Below are 20,171 nucleotides of genomic sequence, written 5' to 3' on the forward strand. Positions count from 1 at the left end.
AAAGTCTCCACTCAGAGAATAGTAGAGGGTCTCTCCTGAGCTTCCTTTTGTCCAGACTAAACAATCCCATTTCCCTCAGCTTCTCTCATAGGACATGTGCCCAATATAGAGCATATGCTTGGGAGAAATTACCTCAGAGAAGGATGGCAACATTTTTTATTATGTTACTTTTTTGAGGTCAGATGCAGATTGAAAAAATGCACTCTGACAGCACTGGTAAAATAGAAATTATTTTATTCACAGATGCAGATGGACAGAAAGCCATCTTCCCACAGTCTGAGCTGGCCAGACTTGTGACAGATATGGTGTCTCAAGTCTTTTCCCTGAGTTCACATGTTTTGCCTCTAAGTGGTATTTCAGTAAAACCATTATTTTAAATATGCACAAGTGTGTTATTTTATGACACTTGTGTTTGCAGAAATGAACTAGAAATCAAATGTTGCTGATTATTAATCGATGTGAAAATTAGCAGATTATCTTTCTCCTAATAGTCCTTAATATTTTTTTAACTGACTATGATATGGGAGAAAAGCACTGCATACAATTCTGATAGAAGACATAAGTGATTAATCTAAGCAAATTGATTTCATTTTCCCACAATGTAAGCATATACAAAAGTAGGTCTATATCTAAAGTTCCTGATATTAAAAAAAAAAAAAAAGAAGAAAGGAAACTAATAGAATTAGTTGGACTAAAAGGCTCAGGAACTAAAACACAATAGAGACTTGGAATTTTAGAAATTCACTGACAAAAACATCCCACAATTAAAGTAGAAAATGCATGAGTCTATAGCTTAAAGAATTAATTCTGTAAAGAACCCCAAGAAATTATAAATTTTCAGATAAAAAGGATGTGATAAAATTAGTGTTCCAAAAGACATGACACCTAGAGGGTAGAAAAAAAGTTCCCAAAGGCAAGTTCAGATAGACTTGGAAAACTATTTGAAAGAAATAGCAAAGGTCTTGTTCCTCAGAAAAGAAAAAAGAGTGAGAAAATGTAGAAATAAGTAGAATTAAGAGAGAAGCAAAACTAAAAGGCTGAATGTGTTCAAGTGTGGGGGGACTGGATAATTGCTAACCCCATTTCTGAAAGAGCTAGGACATGAAATTATAGGTCTGGGAGCAAGCATTTAGACTAAATCTAGAGAGATAATTGTAACACCTTATTTAAGAATAGGAAATTAACACCTGTACTTAAGAACAGAGGAGGGGAAAATGATCTAACCCACTGCAAGCTTGTTAATCTAATATCAACTGTATCAAAGGATTTAGAATTCTTTCTTTATAAAAACACAGAAAGGATGGTAAGTGTAATATAAAATCATGCACAAATCTAGGTTAGCAAAAATAGATCATGCCACAGTCTGTTAAAAGAGATTTTGTAGTTAAATGAAAAGATGGTGGCTCTAATACTTAGGGATTTCAGCAAAGTATTTGACATGGTGTTGAAAAGAAAAAGACTAGAAAGTGAGGAATAGTAAAATGGTGAGTATATGTTTAAATCACAGTAAACAGGGAAAATATTGAGTAAAAAGGAGTTATCAGTGGCTTTTAAGGATGTCATTTGTTCCCCCAGTAAAGAAGTGGGGGAGATACTGATAAAATTTACTGACGTTGTTATTTTTGGAGTCATCATCAATATAGAAGAACATTTTTCTATGGTATTGAAGAGATGAGAGATGGCCCTGAGTACCAGAAAAAACAAGGGTGAGATGAAATTCAGAAGCACAAAATACAAACCCATGCACTTTTGAAATATAACAACAATTTTCCTCTAAACTGGGATTTCTTCAGGTGGTAATGACAGAGGTACAGACCTTGTAGAACTGACTGAGCACAGACCAAAACGATGGAGCCAACTGAGAAAGGCAAAGAGGATCCTTGAGCATCCCAAGTGGGATAATCTCTGTATCCCACAAAACTCAGCCTAGATTTAAGTTCAGGGTACGGTACAGAGGAATGACTATGAAATTAAGAACTTCTGTTACGAAAGGAGATTGAAACAACTTGGCTTGGTAACCTTGCAAAATGAAGGCTAAGTAGGAATTATTCTTTATTCTTGCTTTCTGTAAATACATCAGTGATAATAAACATCCAAGAGGCAAAAGTCTACTTGGTGTAAGAATAAATGGAATTAAACTGAATTCAAAAAAAAAAAATCATTATGTTGGAAATTAAATGAAGGTTTCTGAGAACAAGGGTCTGGAAAAGTGTCCAATACAAGAGGGGCAAGAAACTTAATTAATCTCAAACTTTGATTAGTTTATGAAATTGGATGGGTAACATAATTGCTCATAAAAGCAGAAACTTAACTCATTAATCTATGAAGTCCTTTCTAGTTCCAAGTTTGTATTTGTGCTGAAGATGATGTGAGGTTTATGACATATGATAATAATACATCTGCATATTTAATGGGAACAATCACAGCTGTATGGCCATATAGCTGATGTCCTTTCTTGCAGTACATTGAAATAATTGGCCAAAAAAATTAAAAGCAGCTTGGTTTGCTGAGTGCACACAATTTGTCATTTAGTCAGTGGTTTGTGCTTATTCATTATCATCATCTGACATTCTCTATCACAGAGAAATTTTTATGGACAAATGAGCTAAAGTAAGAATGACAATATGCAAAAGAGATCAGAAAATAGAAGGCACCTTTTTCTTCCTCGCTTTTATTGTTTGGTTAAGGAGCATGTCACAGTGATCAGCACCCTTGATAAAGTATGTAAATGTTTAGAGCCTGTTATTCCTCAGCTATTACTTGCATAGTCTTATCATAACAGCAGTCTGATAGAAAGTGATGGGGATCAGTTCCCAGGAGGAGAAAGCTTAGAATGACTTTTTGGTTCAAATAGCACCATGACATTGTTAGTTCTGGCTTAATAACACTGATGTGGATTTTACCTTCAGTTCATTGGGGTATCTTCAACCTTGTATTCTGTTTTTTAATAACTCTAAAGACTAAAAATTGTGCTTCTATCCATTTTAACATTTAAACAATGTCTTTATCTAATGTGGTCTAAAGATTATTTTATTTCTATATAATATTCCAATATTTTCACGTTGCAATTTAAAAAGTAAACCTGGTTGGTGTCAAAAGGAAACTTTTCCAGTTCAAGTGCTTTCAACCAAACAGAGATCAAAGCAGTTTATTTATTTATTAATAGCACAAAACCAACAAACCTTCAGTGAACTCTACATTCATGACATATTGACAACACAACAGATAAAATGCAATACTAGACACTGTCAAATCTGGTAAATATCCAGCTACAAATTCCTAAACACTCTTTTAATCTCAAAGCATTTTATATAAATTATACTCAAATACACACAGGCTAATATTTACATGAACACACTCACATCCCTCACAAATTGTGTGGGTTTTGGGCACACAAACCCTCTCCAGGATTCACAGCCCTTGCTTGCAGCCCTCTTCTGTGGGAGCTGCAGATGAGGGGAAGAAATCCCCACAAGGTCACAGATGCACCCAAAGGGTCCCTGCTGCCTCCCCCAGCTGTTCTCATCCAGGGATAAGTTCCTCAGAGCACCCAGAGAAGGATGCCTGATTCGGGCAGGGGGGTGATGCCATGCAAATACTTTGGCAGGACCAAAACAAATTTTGACAGTTTTTCTCCCTGTCTGTCTCTTACTCCCTGTTGTTACCTATAATTTATATTTTTAGTATGTTTTTTTCCCAAGATGATTGTTTTTTCCAGAATTACTTTTGCAATTCAACAGGATAATGGTCATTTTCCTGGTTAGTTTTGCTGTTATGGAACAAATGGCACTTTGACACTTTGGGGCATTTCAGCTACAGACACTGCTGCACTTACATTCCTGCCTAACCATGGGGTTGTGTTTCCTGGGAAGCTCCCCCACAGACTGTAATTGCAATGCTAAATCATAAACCCCTCCTTAATGAGTGTCTGTCATAGGCAGGCAGCCTGAATTTTATAATAGAGTACAAACCAAGAATATTAGGTGTATCACGCTATTCTGAATTCTAGAAATGAATGTCACAAACAATCAAGCAAAATATTTTGGCTGAAACAGAGGTGCTTCTATAAAAGTCTGAATAACAAATGATCCGTTAGACAAGTATTGGAGTTCAAAATGTGGAAAGGCAAAGTGCTATTTTCTTCAGTACTTTTCACTTGAAATTCTGTGACAGGAGAATTTACCAGTCACTCAGTCAATAAGTCAAAAATGACTTATGTTTTCTGGTGAAATGTCTGACACAAGTAAGGTCTTTAAATTAGATCCTTTTTATGAATCAGGTTAAGCATCCAGAATCTAATGTGAACTTTTCAAATCATCAGAATATTGTCTATAAAGAGCAAAACAAAACAAAGAAAAACCTATTTGAGAATCATAGAAAAGTTTACTAGAGGTTTTTTTTTTGGTGTTTCTTAATTTTGTTTGTTTGGGATGTTTTTTCCTTCTTTTGTTTTTGTTGTTTTGGTTGTTTTTTTTTATATTTCAAACTAAGACCAAAAGAGTGATCCTGAAGGATCATGTGAGAGAGTAAGAGAATGTTTAATGTTACAGAGTCATCACCCCTTATTTTACCATATTTATACTTCTATAAGAAGTTCATGTCAGAGTACAGAAGGTACCTAAACTGTATATGGTATGGCACTAGGGAACAGATGAAATACCTAACTACTCAGCACAGTAATCTCTAGCAGGGGAACACATTCACACTTTAGAAGATTAACCTATTCCCACACACTGGTTTATTAAGACCAGCTAATTTCTTTCCTTAGAAATATTATCCACTACTACTACTGAGGAGAAAAGAGATTGAGCTAGTGCTTTTTAAGGAGTTACTTGTTTTCCTTAGACTTTGTGAGTCATTTTTATGTTTGTACACTCTTGCCTGCAACAGAATTTGTAATAGCCATCCAATTTAGCCCCTGGGATGAGCCAGACAAATAAGCTTTCTGTTCTGCAAAGAGTAGTAGAAACTAGTGCCAAGAACCTTTCTTGTTTCTGCTCTCTTTAACAGACCATCCCTTTTCTGTGCCAGATAAATACTTATCAGGACAATAATATTTTTTCTTCTCTTATGTCCAGTCCTGCAGTGCTCAGTCAAGTCCTGTTGTCCTTTTACATGTGTAACTCCCACCAAGATCCCTGTGGATGTGGGATAACCCTGTGGATTCAGGACTAAATTATATAACCCTGTGGATTTGGGATGACCCCATGGATTCGGGGAAACAGGATTTGACTATATGACCCCATGGATTCGGGGAATAGGACTTGAATACTAAACTATTAGTTAAATATATCAATTGCAGCTATTAGTGTTTGTTAAATATGAGTATAAAAGATTTTGAAGATAAGTACTTTGTAAACTGAGAAAAGCTGCAAAACTGAACCAACACTCAGAAATATATATATATTTGTACTATAATATGTTGTCCGAACATTTGTGTAACTGTTAAGTTCTGAATTAAATATGTTATAATGTTAATTTACTTGAACACATCCTTCTAGAAATTCTGCAACTCTGTAATTAAAAGAAAAAGGGGGAATTGTGGGGGGATAGAACATAAGTAAGTAAAGTAGTATAGAAAGTAATCTTACTGCCTAAAGAGTTGCAGCTGAGCCAATTATTAAGGATTAGGAGCAGGCCTGATGTTAACAGGCCACAGCTGTAGCCAATCAGAAGAGTGTTATAAAAGAGTGGATTGGTTGGCTGAGGAGAACTGGAGTCTGTTGGCTGCTGTGAGGACAAGGAAGCGTCAGTGCCTAGAGGAGCTGCCTACAAGAAACATCAAGGAGGTATGGAACTCTGGCAATATGGAACCCTTGCAGTGTAATAACAATAGAACTCCTGCCAATATAATGACAACACAATGTAATGACAGTAGAACTCCTGTCAATATAATGACAACACTCTACCTGTAAAACTATGTCCTTCCTGCAATGATATAAGAATTTGTGATTAATTTTTAAGACCTCAGAGACTTAACAACTGAACAGAGACAAGAAACAAGATGCTCTTAAGTAGTGATTTGGGGTATGTAGCTCAAGGCTTTTATTTTCTGGAGGACAGTTTCCTGTTCATTGAAATCTGTCTTGCAGGACTTGCAGTTCTTAGCACATTTTTTCTTTATCAGTTAGAGAAAGTGCTCTGCAATAGTTGTAAGCAAGTGATGTTGGAAGTCAAGTCTGGATCTATAGTAACAGACCTGTCTGTAGAGAGATTCACACTTAAGACTGGAGACCCAGTTCTCTCTCAATCTGTTCCTACTTATGATACTTGGTATTCCATTGGAATTAAGGATAGACTCATGACTGAAGATTTGAATTAAAATTCAAGATTGCAAATCAACTTAACTAAATTCTCTGAGAACAAATTTACATTCAAAAGTGTGCACTAGCCCTGTTGAGCTTATCAGGGATGTTATATTGCACCTTAGATATCATACATACTTACATATAAGTTAATATATATAATGGTTTCATTGGTGTCAGTAGGAATATATATTTTTTTTCTTTTACAGTTATTTCACCATCTTTCTATTTTACCTGCTTCTTGCTGTAGCCTTAGAGGCTGGGTTCTGACAATGACAGACTGAACATTGTTGATGCAGGGCTATTAGCTATTCCTGTGATACAAACTAAAAATAAACACAATCAGGGACTATTATTGCCCTATTAACCATAAAATACAAGCATATTGCCTGAAAATGAGCAATAAGTTGCTCTATTAGGACAAGGTGGCCTGATGTGAAGAAAAACAATATAAAGCAAAAGTTAAAAAAAATCAAGTTACATAATCTTCCTTCTCTTATAATAAAAAATGTTGGTTTTTTTTTTTTTTTTTTGCTCTCTCAAGCCAAGACTAATGCATTGCCTTTTTCAGAAGCTGAGACTTCCTGTCACACTCCCATCAATGAGGAGATATCAGAGGAGCATTGCAGCAATGAAGACTTTTCATGTAGGTCTCCATTTGTAGCAATAAGATAGCCTTATCTACCTAAATCTTGATTAAAGTGAGATGAAAAAATGCATATTTCATTCCTAATATGCCAAATCATGATCTGTGTGGGGACAGTGACAGGACCTGAGGGAAGGGCCTGAAGTTGTCTCAGGGGAGGTTTAGTTTGGATATTAGAAAAAGATTCTTCCCCCAGAGGGTGTTTGGGCCCTGGAAGAGCTCCCCAGGGAAGTGGTTACAGCACCAAGCCTGACAAAGTCCAAAAAGTGTTTGGACAATGCTCTCAGGCCCATGGTGTGACATGTTTGTATGTCTATTTCTCTTTTTTTTTGTTTTTTGTTTTTGTTTCTTTTTTGGGAGGGGGTGGTTTCTGATAGAGTAATAATGAAATATATTTTTAAAGAAACAAGATAACAAAGTGAAGAACTATTGTTTCTGTGTCATTTCCTTTAATTCTCTTCTTCAGTTGCTTTTCATATGTGCTAAAGAACCAAAAAAATGTGTACATTGGTTACAAAATCCCTTTGGGGTGCCCAGATAAAACCAGTCATGTAGGAAATAATTAATCTAAAAATAAATGTAAAATGAATGAATCAAGTAGACAATAGGTACATTTTCTGGTGATGAAAAATCTCCTGTGACATTTGCATAGAAATGGCCTGAATAGATATATTTGGGAAAATAACCCACACTGTTCAGCATGGAATGTTTTATTAATCATAGTTTTTAAAGACAGTGAGCATGGGAGGGGATAGATCAGGAAATAAATAATACATACTACAGAAATGGTCCTGAGATGAGTAGCTCTTCCCTTTATAAATATTACAAGCAACTCACAATCCCCCAGGTAAGAACACAGTATTCAACACATTTAATGATGAACAACAACAAAAGTAGAGCATTTTAATTTAACATGGGAGTCAGTTCCAAGTCTATCTGTTGGCCATCCTGAGAAGTGTATTGCAGCCCAAATATTGCTGATAGTGAATTCCAGTATATTTTTATCCTTCATTACTGGAAACTGACTCTTGCAGTAACAGCTTTGCATCATATTATTGGGGGTGAAATTAACTGACATTTTATGTATCATCAATATCAGATTAAAGTGTCAGTAATGAATTTTGCACCGTGTTGCTGCTTGATACAATAATGGTACTAATAACATCTGAAATTATGACTCCTTTTCCCCACACAAAAGGAGATAATTTCAGAAGGGTGGGAGGGGACATAATTTTTCTCTGTATTCCCTTTTTCAAATAAATATTCTTTTGACAATAAGCACATTAACTTAAATTTTTTTTAAAAAGTCTGCAAAGGTGTTGGGAACTGATGTGGTCCAAACATCCCCGCTGAAGTACAGGATGAGTCAGTGACTAATTGAGGTGTTCTGATCTAGCTGGCAGGGCTTGAATATACATTTTTAGCATTGCAATAGCATCTAGAGTAGCTGGCCTAAATCTCTTCCCCGGAGGCTGGCATTAATTGTGTGAACATAAGAGCACTGTTAAAGGGTCAGGGCAAAAATCCTCCTTGCTCTGTCTCCAACACTGACCAGCAGCAGGGGCACAGGAGGCGTGTAAGAGCAGGGCAGCATATGGTGCCAGCTCCCTGGTATGTTCCTTTGCCAGCAGTGACTTGTGCCTCTGGGACTGCCTGAATGGAAGGTGATGCTTTTGTGTTTAATAGAATCCTGTCAGTTTTATGCCATTAATTTATCTCATCTTTTTTTTAATCCAGAAAGGCTTTAGGCATCCACAGTGTCTTGTAGCAGCCACACATTCAATAAAGTACCTCTATGTCTTGCTTTTAATCTGTTATTGTTAATTTTATTTGATGGTCTTAACATAGATGAGACATTTTCTATTCATTTGATCCACTCTGTATTACTGGTATTTTATAGAGATATGCCATATCCTTTCCTCAGTGACTTCTTGAAAATAAAGGTGTTATTATGTTTAGACTTCCACTATTATTGGTCCTCCTAACTGTCCCTCTCTGTATCTTTTCCAGTACTGCTGTATTCTTTTGGACACAGGGGAGCAACAAACTATATTAAAGACGCCTTAGGGGACTTAAATAGTGGCATTATAATGTTTTGTCTTTTGTTTTCTACTCTTTTCCAAGTAATTGTTAATTCTGCCTGCTTTTGGCAGCTATTAAACATGGAGCTAATACTTTGGCAGAGATACCTTCTGTAACTTGAATGTCTATTTCCAGTACAGGAACAGTTATTTCAGAAGATGTCACAGTGAAAGCAAGATCACTCCGAATGCAGAGTGAAGATTTTTTTTTTCCCACAACTCTGCTTCCCTGTCACATCATTTTTACTAGTGAAGCAGAACATGGACAGAGCTGCTCTTTGCAGCAGACACAGCCCTACAGATTATAAGACAAATATCTCCAAGGTCTGTTCCTTTGGAGTCTAAGGAGTCAGAGAGGAAGATCCAAAATGAGCCTTTTGCATCTGAAACAAAGTATGGCAGATGACTGAATGCACCTTTGTTTCAGAGGGGTGGAAAAGGCAAATGAGCAGGAGCTGCTGAATCACTGAGATAGATGTAGAGAAGTCTTTCCGTAGCTGTTTTGTCAAAGGAAAAGGAGGAGTCACTGGAGCAAAAGGGACTGAGGTAATCCAGTTAGACTTGCTAAAGAGGTAGAGCACTGGAAAGTGGGTTGTTACAGCTCCTCTACCTTCTCACAAGGAGAAGATACACACATATTGCTAGTCTGATCCTGGAGACCCTCTGAAGTGGGACAAGTATTGGAAGTGGAGAGCCAGATGTGGCATGATGGAGTCCCCTTTCTCCTGCCAGCAGCATCATGCAGTGTCATATTCAATGACTTCCTTTAGATGTGTTGAGGAAATATGAAATATGAGAGTCTTAACCCAAAGAAAGGTCAAGGAGGCCTTTTCTGGCACATAAAAGAAGAGCATTTGATGATAGTGGTACAGACTGTAACCAGGATGATTTATCCATGATAAGGACAGAGGCTGATTGCATTATGATGTTGCTGGGAAGATTTACAATTTATTCATTCCATGGAGTATTGAAAACTGTCACTGATAGTGATCTCTCAACCTCAAAGTCAAGGGTTTTCATCTAACATTCCACAACTGAAGATTGTTAGTACCAAGAAATTAAGCTCATATTTCTTTTAATGGTATAGTTTAAAATAGAGACATCTGAACAGGAGTGTAGACACACATGTGTAGCTCATCTCTGGATAGATGGCCACTCAGTGGAGCCACATGAAAAAACCCTTCCAGAGAGCCAGGAGGCACCTGGTGTCATATAACACCATCCCTGGGCTGAGAGATACATCAATGCCTTCTGGGAAGTAGCTGGAGGCCAAATAAGATACTCCATGGTGCCTAAAATAAATTCATCACCCGTACTTAAGATATTGAATACCAGTCTTAGCCCATACTGTCTGAGGATATTGGATAATGATTCAACTTTCTAGATGCACAGGGTATGATTTAAATACATTAAGAGATGAATTTATTCATTGCTGAGGTATGTTTGTTTTCCTGCTTGGCCATAAGTCACCACTTCTAAAATCATGCATTTAATGTATGTTCTGAGTGTTTTATCTATAGCCTTGGACAGAAGTTTTGCATGTACTAGTCTTTCTCAAATGGTATTTTTGTCTGTTTGTAGCAAACTAAATTGCACCCCTAGTCACCTGTCAGAGGAATCTTCCCCTAAAAAACAAGGACTCTGTTCACTGTGTCGCTATTGATTATGTGGCAATTTAGACACATAGCACACCTGCATGCACATTCCTTTAGGCATCTGGTTTTGGTGTCTTCATTTTGAATTGAGTCCACTCGTCTGATCTGGCTTCCTGCCAACTATTTATTTTTCCTGTTTTTTCAGGTGGTTCCCTTTTGTGCCAGTGACTCAATTGCAATACCTGCTTTACTCCTCTGCAGAGGATGGCATTCACAGGACTGCAGTTCTAAATCACCAATATTGTGATGTAAGCCTCACATTCAGTTGGAGACACCAGATGTAACTCAGCTAGCTGAAGTTCAACAGCTAATTCTACATTTAAAAATACTGCAGACAAGCCTCTACTGGTTTGTGAAAGGTGGCAAACACATACATGCACACAGAATAAAACCACATGCTGATACATTCAGACAATTCAGTTTGAGATCAGGTCTTCATGCATTCTCCTTAAATGATAACATACTGCTCAATGAGCCAGCTGCAGCTTCAGACCATTGGGGTGACCCTGTGTGGCCAGACCAGGGCTTTTAGGGCCTGTCCTATGTCAGGGTATGGTCTCAGCAGCCTTTCTGTGATGTTATTTCTAAGGACCCTTGCTCAGACTTGACAGCTGGAATCCTTCCAGGAGATTTTTCCCTTGCAAATCCAGGAGTGAGTATGAGAAAGGGGGTAGAATTTGCTTTTCCCTGTGTTCTGTTAGCACTGGGTTATTTTACTGTTATTTCATCCATCCTTTCAGGATCCCTTTCCCTAGCCCTTCTGTCTTTCCGAATTCCATTAACACATTGAACCACAGGATATTAAATGGGCATCTCGGGTCTGAGCTCGTTTCTTTTGCTTCTTGTTCTTTGTTTTATCTCTCTAAACTTGACACCCAATCTAGTCAAAGGGTTGGCTTCATTTACAAGCACACAAAAATTATCAGATTCTGAATTAGGTAGAAGAGTAGGGATACTGTTCAGAAAATTATTTCTGTTTCTACATTTTTGTTGACTTCCACATTTACTGTGGATTAAAATCATGCTGTCTGAGAAAGCCATTTTCTTTTCCAGTCTTGAAACTCTTCCTGCTAATAACAAAGATATTCAGATTTATGCTGAAAAGCAAGGCAAACATTCTACTTTCTCCAGCTTGCTTGTCTGGAAAAAGTGCCTTCGCAAACTATATTGTGGAAAAAAGTTTCCTATTCTCAAATTTGAAGCAACTTCTCTACTTTATGAGGTTTCTGCTGTTCAATATTTTCTTGTAGACGTATTCTTATGAAGATTTTTATTTATTCTGTGTTCCAAAAAAAAGGAAAAGCAAACAAAAACATTTCCTTAGTTGTCTGCTTAGGCAAACTGAACTGGTTTTGCCCAGCATCAGCATCATAACAATAAGCCAAGGAAAGTACAAAAATTGATAAATATGAGCATCCCATCAAGGGTTCTGTGAGCAGTACAGCTGAGAGCTGAAGACTTGTGGTAAGACAGGAACACATAGCAGGACATGAAGAAATAGCAAGGCAGAAGAACCTCACAAAAGGAGAAGCAGGGAAGATGTTTGTTGGAATCCCACCTCCCCATTTAATTTTTTTCTTTATTTATATATTTAAATATAAATATGTATAGATTTATACAACTGGAAACACCCTTTTCCTCAGAACAAAAGTCATGAGTTTTGAAAGTTATGTTGGTAAATATTTCACCTCTCATTTTCATGTTTTTGTGTGCTCCTCAAGAAAAAAAACCCAAGAGGAAATGTTGCAAAAAGCATTTTTTATGAGGGTTCCATGGTGTCTGATGCTCCCCAAAATGGAGATGATTAATTTTTGTTGCTAAGAAAAGTTGTCCTTTTGTTGCTTTTATCTTCTTGAAAGTCAGCTAAAGGATAATAAAAGTGGAGTTGGTGGGATAAAGCCTCAGTACAGTAAAATCCATTATATCTAAAAGGAGACAAAGAAAGATCAAAGAGGGAGCTAAATGTGTCCTGAAGTACTTCAAAAGGTGGCTCACTTAGGAAATATTGATCATCTCAGGATAGAAGTGGAAAATTGGCCAGCTTTGACTGAGGGAATTGAAGAAGCTGTTGTATAAGTGGAAGAGCAGCAAGTCTTTCACTCTGTATGTGGGTTTACATGTAATTGTTATGGTTATTTGCAGCTGTGTGAATTAGTGTATGAATTAGACACCACCCTGCCACTGGTGTTTTGAGGTGCAATCCATTTTATACAGAGCTGACAATTTTAGTTCTGCTACTGTTCCTAAATACAGAGGTTTCCTTTGTTTTCTAGTTATGTAAAGTGCACTTTGCTACCTTTCATTTATACCTCATTTTGTAACAAATTTAAAAAACAGCTTTCTGATTTGGAACATGAAAACCACAAGGACTCAAAGAGATAACAGATATAACATTGCTTGTAAAAATATCAGAGCTTTGACATGGAGGTATATATGGGGATATGCACATATAAATAGTTATGCGTATGTTACATATTATATATTAATATGGTATATATCTGATGCAATGCCATAGAATCATAGAATAGTTTGAGTTGGGATCTTGTAGGTCAGCTAGTTCCAACCCTCCTTCCATGAGCAAGGAGACCTTCCAGTAGACCAAGCTGTTCCAAACTCCCCCCAACCTGGCCTTGAACACTTCTAGAGATAGGGCAAAATATGTAATTATATATGATTCAAAAATAGGTGTAATTATACATAATGTAGTGCAAAAGCATGTCCCCTTAATTAAGGGAGAAGCAAAAAGAAAGCAAAAAAATATATACCAAAAAAGAAGGAGATAAATATATATAACAAGCATTTTCAGAAAAACGTAACAAAGTCTCCATCCCCGCTGAACTGCAACAGAATAACAACTTGTCTCCTCCTACCCTGGCTTTCTTCAGTATTGCTCCTTGCTTGCAGTGATGGTGGACTGGCAACAGCCTTCCAGAGGAAGCAGCAGCACCCAGGGTTTCTGTGCTCTCGCCCCTCTAAGCAGCAGGTGAGGAGGAGTGGCTCAGCCCAGAGGAGGAAGAGAGCTCTGACTGTCTGCCTGACCAACACCTGCCAAATTTGCTTTCTGCCTGCTGAGACTGAAGCTGGCAAAAGCCTTCCAGGTGAGGAACCTGGAGACCTGTCAGTTTGATTTTTCCCAGTGTAAAAATGGAATATTTGTTCACAAAACAAAATTTTAAAAAAATCAATTTTTCAGGAAGGGCATGTTCTCAGAAAATCCTCCCGACTGAACGTTCCCAAACACCTTCAATGAGAATTTGCATCTGCTGTGGAGGCAGTATACAAGGACTGCAAAATATGGACTCTCTGATGGTTTGATGAGAGTCTGTGGCTGGAATTTCCCCCTCTCCACAGAATTTATGAATACACCCCTCTACCTCCCACTTAAAGGTGTGCATGGCTGTGAAAACAATATGATTTGGATGAACAAAATCCAATTTGAGTGGGATCAGGCAGCCAGAAGAGGACTCATTACCAATGAGATGTTATGCAAAGATGCCTGGTGAATGCTTAAAAGGAACAAAAATAAAATATAAAAAAATAAATAATACATTCTGTTTAAAATTTCTTTGACTTTAGTGAGTGGAGTATTATTGCTGACCTGAGCAAGAGCTTGGGGAGATTCTTTAGAAAAAAACTTTTTTTTTACTTTGGAAGTCTGATTTTTGAAATGATGTATTTGGACTATTTCTCTAAACAAATGTAGGGATTTGTATGCTAAGCATTCACAAATATTCTCTTTTTATTTTAATAATCTTATTATTTGGATTAAAAAATCCAAAATAAATTCACAAATGTTACAAAATTTACTTTTCAAGTGACGATAAACAAAGGCTGGATTTACTGAAATAAAACATGGAAAAGGATTTTTTGCCTTAGATGAATCCATGAAACACTCATGATTTTTAAGGTGAATTTCCTTGACAGCAAAATCAACTAAAAAACATCAATGAAAAGAAGAAATTAACATAGTGCCAATGCAAAAACCAGAGCAAATTTGAGTATTCAGTGTAAGAAAGGAAGATTATAATCCTGCTTCCAGTGGAGCCATAGGATGAGGTTCTTAAATCCAATGGATCTGCATGGGCAGGAAAGACATGATCTGCTTTGAGCTGTCTTGATGACATCAATAGTCATCCTCATGGCGAAGGTGTTTTTATATATATGTATATACACACACACACACACACATATCTACAGACACAGGATGTCTGCTTATACAAAGAACTCCTTTGCTGAAAAAAAAGGGAACTTTATCCTATTTCCTCCAATATTTTCTAAGCTACAAATATTACCTGAGAACTATCAGGCAGCTCCTTATTTTAGTTATCCTAAACTATATCCTATGTATATAGTTTGGATGGTTTAAATGGGAAATTTTTGTTGTATAATACAGCATTTAAAAAAGATTAAAGCTTTCCAAAACAGTTTTATTAAGAAAATATCCAGTGGCAAGTGTTGAGCTACTTTTTATTTTTTCCCAGAATAAAATCATTAAAGCAATATTTAATAAAATCTAGTTAGTGTATGATGCAAAATATTCTTTTCAAAACTGAATTGAGATTATTTTTCTAATTTTTTTGGCATGAGGGCAGTTATAGTAAGCATGTTCTTCTCTTGTGTCTTCAATGCTAAAACCCTTTTTTTTAACTTTAGAAGACTGATTTTTTAAGGGATGCATTTGGATTATCTGCTTAAGAAAATGTGGCAAAAAATATTTTCTTTTGCTTTAAATAAGCTTTAAATCTCAAAGTAGAATAAGGCAGCAACAGACCTGAAGGTTTGCAGCTGTGGGAAGAAACTTCTTGTATTCAGGACAATGTGTTTAACATCTTGCAGCTCCATAAAATGCCAATTCTGTGGGCCATTGTTGTTATTTATTATATTTTATTGCATTTCACACAGCCTCACAAACCTATTCTGACAGAATTATATACTGCTGGGAGACAGTCTACCTTCAAAAAGGCTTTTACTCTAAATAGGACAATAAATGAAATCAACATACAGAGAACATGAGCGGAGGAATGATATATAGAAAACTAAATGTGTGAGCTCGTTGCTAATAATTTAAGAGAAAATGACTATTGGGCCCTATTTTCCAGAGTTTTTCTGGATTTTGTACACAAAATAGCACTTGCCAAAAATCTGTAAACATCCTGGGGAAGAAATAAGAGTTTCTTCTCATAATTGCAGATAAATGTCCTGCCAAACAAGATACAGCATCGTTCTTACTCTCTCCTTTTCTCTCAGGACAAAGTTGTCACCTTCAGTTCTTCACTTTTCTGTATTAACACAGCCTACAGGTCTTATTTTTCCTTTTTCCAGCTCAGACCAAGAGGTATATTCGAATACAAGGAATAACCACAGCAGGAGAGGGGAGGGTGAACACCTGGCAACCAGCACATACCTGGGTGAACTGTATGACTCCTTCCCCTCTACCTGTGCCATAAAAGGTGCATTGTAAATTAATTCAAATGTAGACATCTATCAATATGCTTTCCTTAAAAAACCCCTATGGAATCATAGACAATACCCTTCTCTAAATTATATATTCCTACCCCACAAATCCTGTCAGTCTTTTCTGGAGAAAGGCCGTTCAGCAGATTTGCATTTAGTTATACTTGCTGCATTCCCCTTCTCTTTAGAACAAGGAAATATGCTTTTGATGACTCACAGTTTTTTAATGATGTGTGAACTATAGAACTGTATTTCAATATTGGTAGGTTTTTTCATCCTTGGTTGACCAGTGTGAACTATAAAACATCAAATCTCATTTGTCAGTCTCTCAGTTTTGTGCTGGAGTATCAAAAATCCTGGCCAGCAGGAGCAGGGCAGTGGCTCTCTCCTGGACTGGGTACTAGAGAGGCCACAGCTCGAATCCTGTGTCCAGTTCTGGGCCTATCACAACAGGAAGGACATTTTTGTGCAAGCACTTATCTGGAGAAGGGCAATGGTGCTGGTGAAGAGTCTGGACCACAAGTTTGATAAGGAGCAGCTGAGGGAGCTGGGGGTGTTCAACCAGGAAGAAGGGACTCAGGAAGACCTTATCACTTAGTACAACTCCCTGAAAGGAGGTTGTGGCAAGGTGGGGGTCAGTGTCTTCTCCCAAGTAACAAATGACAGGACAAGAACAACCTCAACTTACCAGGGAAGCTTAGATATTAGAAAACAATTTTTTGCTGAATGGTTTGTCAAGCATTGGAACAGGCTGCACAAGGAAGAGATGGAATCACCCCTGGTAGAGTATCATCACACCTGGACAGAGTCAGTTGGGGATGTGATTTAGTGGTGAACATGGCATTGCATGGTTGGACTTCATAATCTTAAACATATTTTTTTCTATTTAAATTATTCTATGATTCAACAGCTAGTTTCTGCAGCCCCAGAAACTACTCACAGTCCTGAGTTTGCTGATGCAGCTAAAGGGGATGTGATCTATCAAGGGCAAACACTCTTTTCTCATATGGCTGTCACATCACAAAAACTTTAGCTGCAACTTTTCTGTGCATTAAATCACTGACAGATAACAATATGAAGTCTGGAAGCTCTTCTGGATGTAATTCTTATGCTTAGCATTATTTATTAGGTTATAGGTTATTGCTGTGGCTTCCTCTATCTTTTGTTTCCCTTCTGATTAAAAATCATTGAGGAAAGAACCTCAGTAGAAAACTGCTTGTGTGATTTTAAAGAGTTACCTGGAAACAGTGGAACATAAGTGAAATGACTGACCACCATGGAATGACAGAATGGTTGGCATTAGAAAGGACTGTTGAGATCTTCTACTCCACATCCTGTCCTACTCAAGCAGGATCTGCAATAGCAGGTTGCCCAGCACTGTGTCCAGTCAGGTTTTCTCAATTCGAAGGATGGTTCAAAGGACAGAGACTCCACAACATCTCTGGACAGAGTGCTCTAGTGCTTGATCACCCTCACAGTAAACAAAAAGAGAGCTTCCTTTAGTTCAAGTGAAATTTTCTGCTCTTTAATTTGTGTCTATCATCTCTTGTTGCATCAGTAGGTACTACTGAGAAGCAGCTGACCCTACTTTGTATCTGTCTCATCAGGTATTTAGACATATTGATAAGCTCTTTTCTCTAGAGTGAACAATCTCATCTCTCTCAGACTCTGCCCATATGAAAGATGCCCCAAACTTGATATTTTTTATAGTTCTGCACTGTCTTGTTCTTATAGACCCATCAGATTCTTTCTCAAATTGAGGTGAGCAAACTGGTCACAGAATTCCAGATGTGACCTCTTTGGTGATGAGTAGATGTGAAGGATCATCTGTATCACCTCCCTCAACCTGCTGGCAACACTCCTGATGCAGCCCAGGAAGCTGCTGGCAATTTTTTGTGGTGGGGATGCCAGCAGGCTTATGGTCAGCTTGCACCAGGACCAGGATCTCCCTTTCTGCAGAATTGCTTTCAGGCCACCTGGCTTTTTAAATATTGGTGGCTTTTTAAATATTGGTTATTTGTCCCCAAATGCAAGTATCTACAAAAGGACTGGTGATTAGCCAGCTGCAACCTGGAAACATTCTCAGATTGAACAACTGAGATAAATCCGTGGTAATTTTTTATTCTATGCAAGACCAGCAAAATTCCAGGAACTATCAGTTCTAATATTTTCACTCACAGATCAAAAAGGAGATTCTGGAAATTTCCTACTAAAGAAAGGTAGTATTCAAATTTCAGATATATACACAGGGAAGATTATCACATCTTGCTGGAAATTAATATAACTCAAATACACAGTCAAACCGTGCTTGTTAGTGCTGCATGATGGTTGGGTGGATCCTAAATATATAAACAGATCTTTCTTACATCTCCATGGCAGTGGCTGAGGATTACTGCTCTCTTTTCAGATCTTGATGCAGGGATTTTTCTTTCTGCTTTGCATACAATTTTATAATTTTGGTACTGTTACTATTTGCTGTTATTTGTACTTCTGGAAAATTAGTTGGGCAGCTAGAATGCAAGTAGGAAGAAAGGACACATGCCTCATCCTCCTCTCACCAATACAGTACAATTGATTTCAGTAGGTTTAGTCCTCAGCAATTGCAGTTAAATAAGAGGTGAAAGAAATTCATAATCTCTCTGAAGTGCAGTAGTCTTATATAATGTGCTTGATACCTGGAAAATAGGCAGCAAAAAGCTGAAATCTGTAAACTCATTTTTAAAAAGCATTATAACCTCCTTTAGTTTGTGTAGAATTTCATTGTCCTCTGATGGGAGGTTAGGCTATGTTAAGAATGCAAAGTAGGCTCTAAATCACCTTTCAAAAAATCTATTGACTGTTGTCCTTAGAGCAGTTGGTAATTTACTTCCTTTCCTTCAGGTGACTTGGTAGCCTGGTGCTGCAGCTCTTGATTTGCTCTTCCTTGCAAGAGTGTAAAGAAGGAGTCTCTGGCAGGCAGTTCACTGCTGCTTGAGTCCTTTGTGTCTTATTGTTAGCAAAAGTAGCATGACCTTACATAATGTGACACGTGATAGAAGAAGTAATGTGACAAGACATATCAGACAGGCTGTACTGCACACGAGATATATGACACATCTCATCTGAAACAAATATTGCACCTAGCAAAAATAGTATTTTAAAAGGCACTTTACTTTTTTTTCCTACCTCTCAGATTGTTGACAGATATGATGGTCATTACAGAGACTTCAAACCTCTGTTCTGATAATTACCAGAAGCTCAACAAATTCCCTAAGCTAATGTTTAAAATTAGAAGATTAAAATCAGAGATAAAACAAAACACAAATATGTTAAGCTATGTGGCCAGAAGGAGAAGATTGTAGCATTTTTTTCTGTGTTGGCTGTCAGATCAATTGTACAAGTAATAACACAGAGCAACCATTGCAGTCAATTGGAAATAACACAAGTGAGATTTCATTAGTTTGGGTCACTGTGATTGGAGAACCACTTGCAAAGCCAGGACTTCTGTGAATTAGTAAAGAAACACACTGAGAATGATACCATATACTGTACTATGTACTGGTCAACCAGCTCAAGTTTTTTAAAAATTTCTTATTGTGTACTTGAAAACATGCTGCATTTGAAGTTTTAAGAGCAAGCACAATAGGTAAACAAAGTTAAATAAACAGAATAACTGATATTACATGAGACCAGCTCCATTACAAGCTCCAGTGACTAGCTCTTGCTCTACTGCACAGAAACCTCCATGCTTGAGATAAATTCTAAAACAGAGGAATTATTTAGATTCTTTTTTATCAGTTTACATATACTTGACCACCTTCATTTAAAGAGTGGCAAGAACATTCTAAGAATGAATAAATGAAAGTTCAAAACATCTTGGCTAACAAAAAAAAATATTTATTCCTACTTTACAAAAAGGAGATATGGGACTTTTCAATAAATTGCTGAAGGTGGCATAGAGAATTGCAGCTGCATCATCCACACTGGCATCTGCTTTGATCAGAGCATGGGGATGAAACCATGGGCCAATGTTTTGGGCTGATAAGAGGGC

This window comes from Molothrus ater, chromosome 3 (assembly GCF_012460135.2).
Source record: "Molothrus ater isolate BHLD 08-10-18 breed brown headed cowbird chromosome 3, BPBGC_Mater_1.1, whole genome shotgun sequence".
NCBI classification, from domain to species: domain Eukaryota; kingdom Metazoa; phylum Chordata; class Aves; order Passeriformes; family Icteridae; genus Molothrus; species Molothrus ater.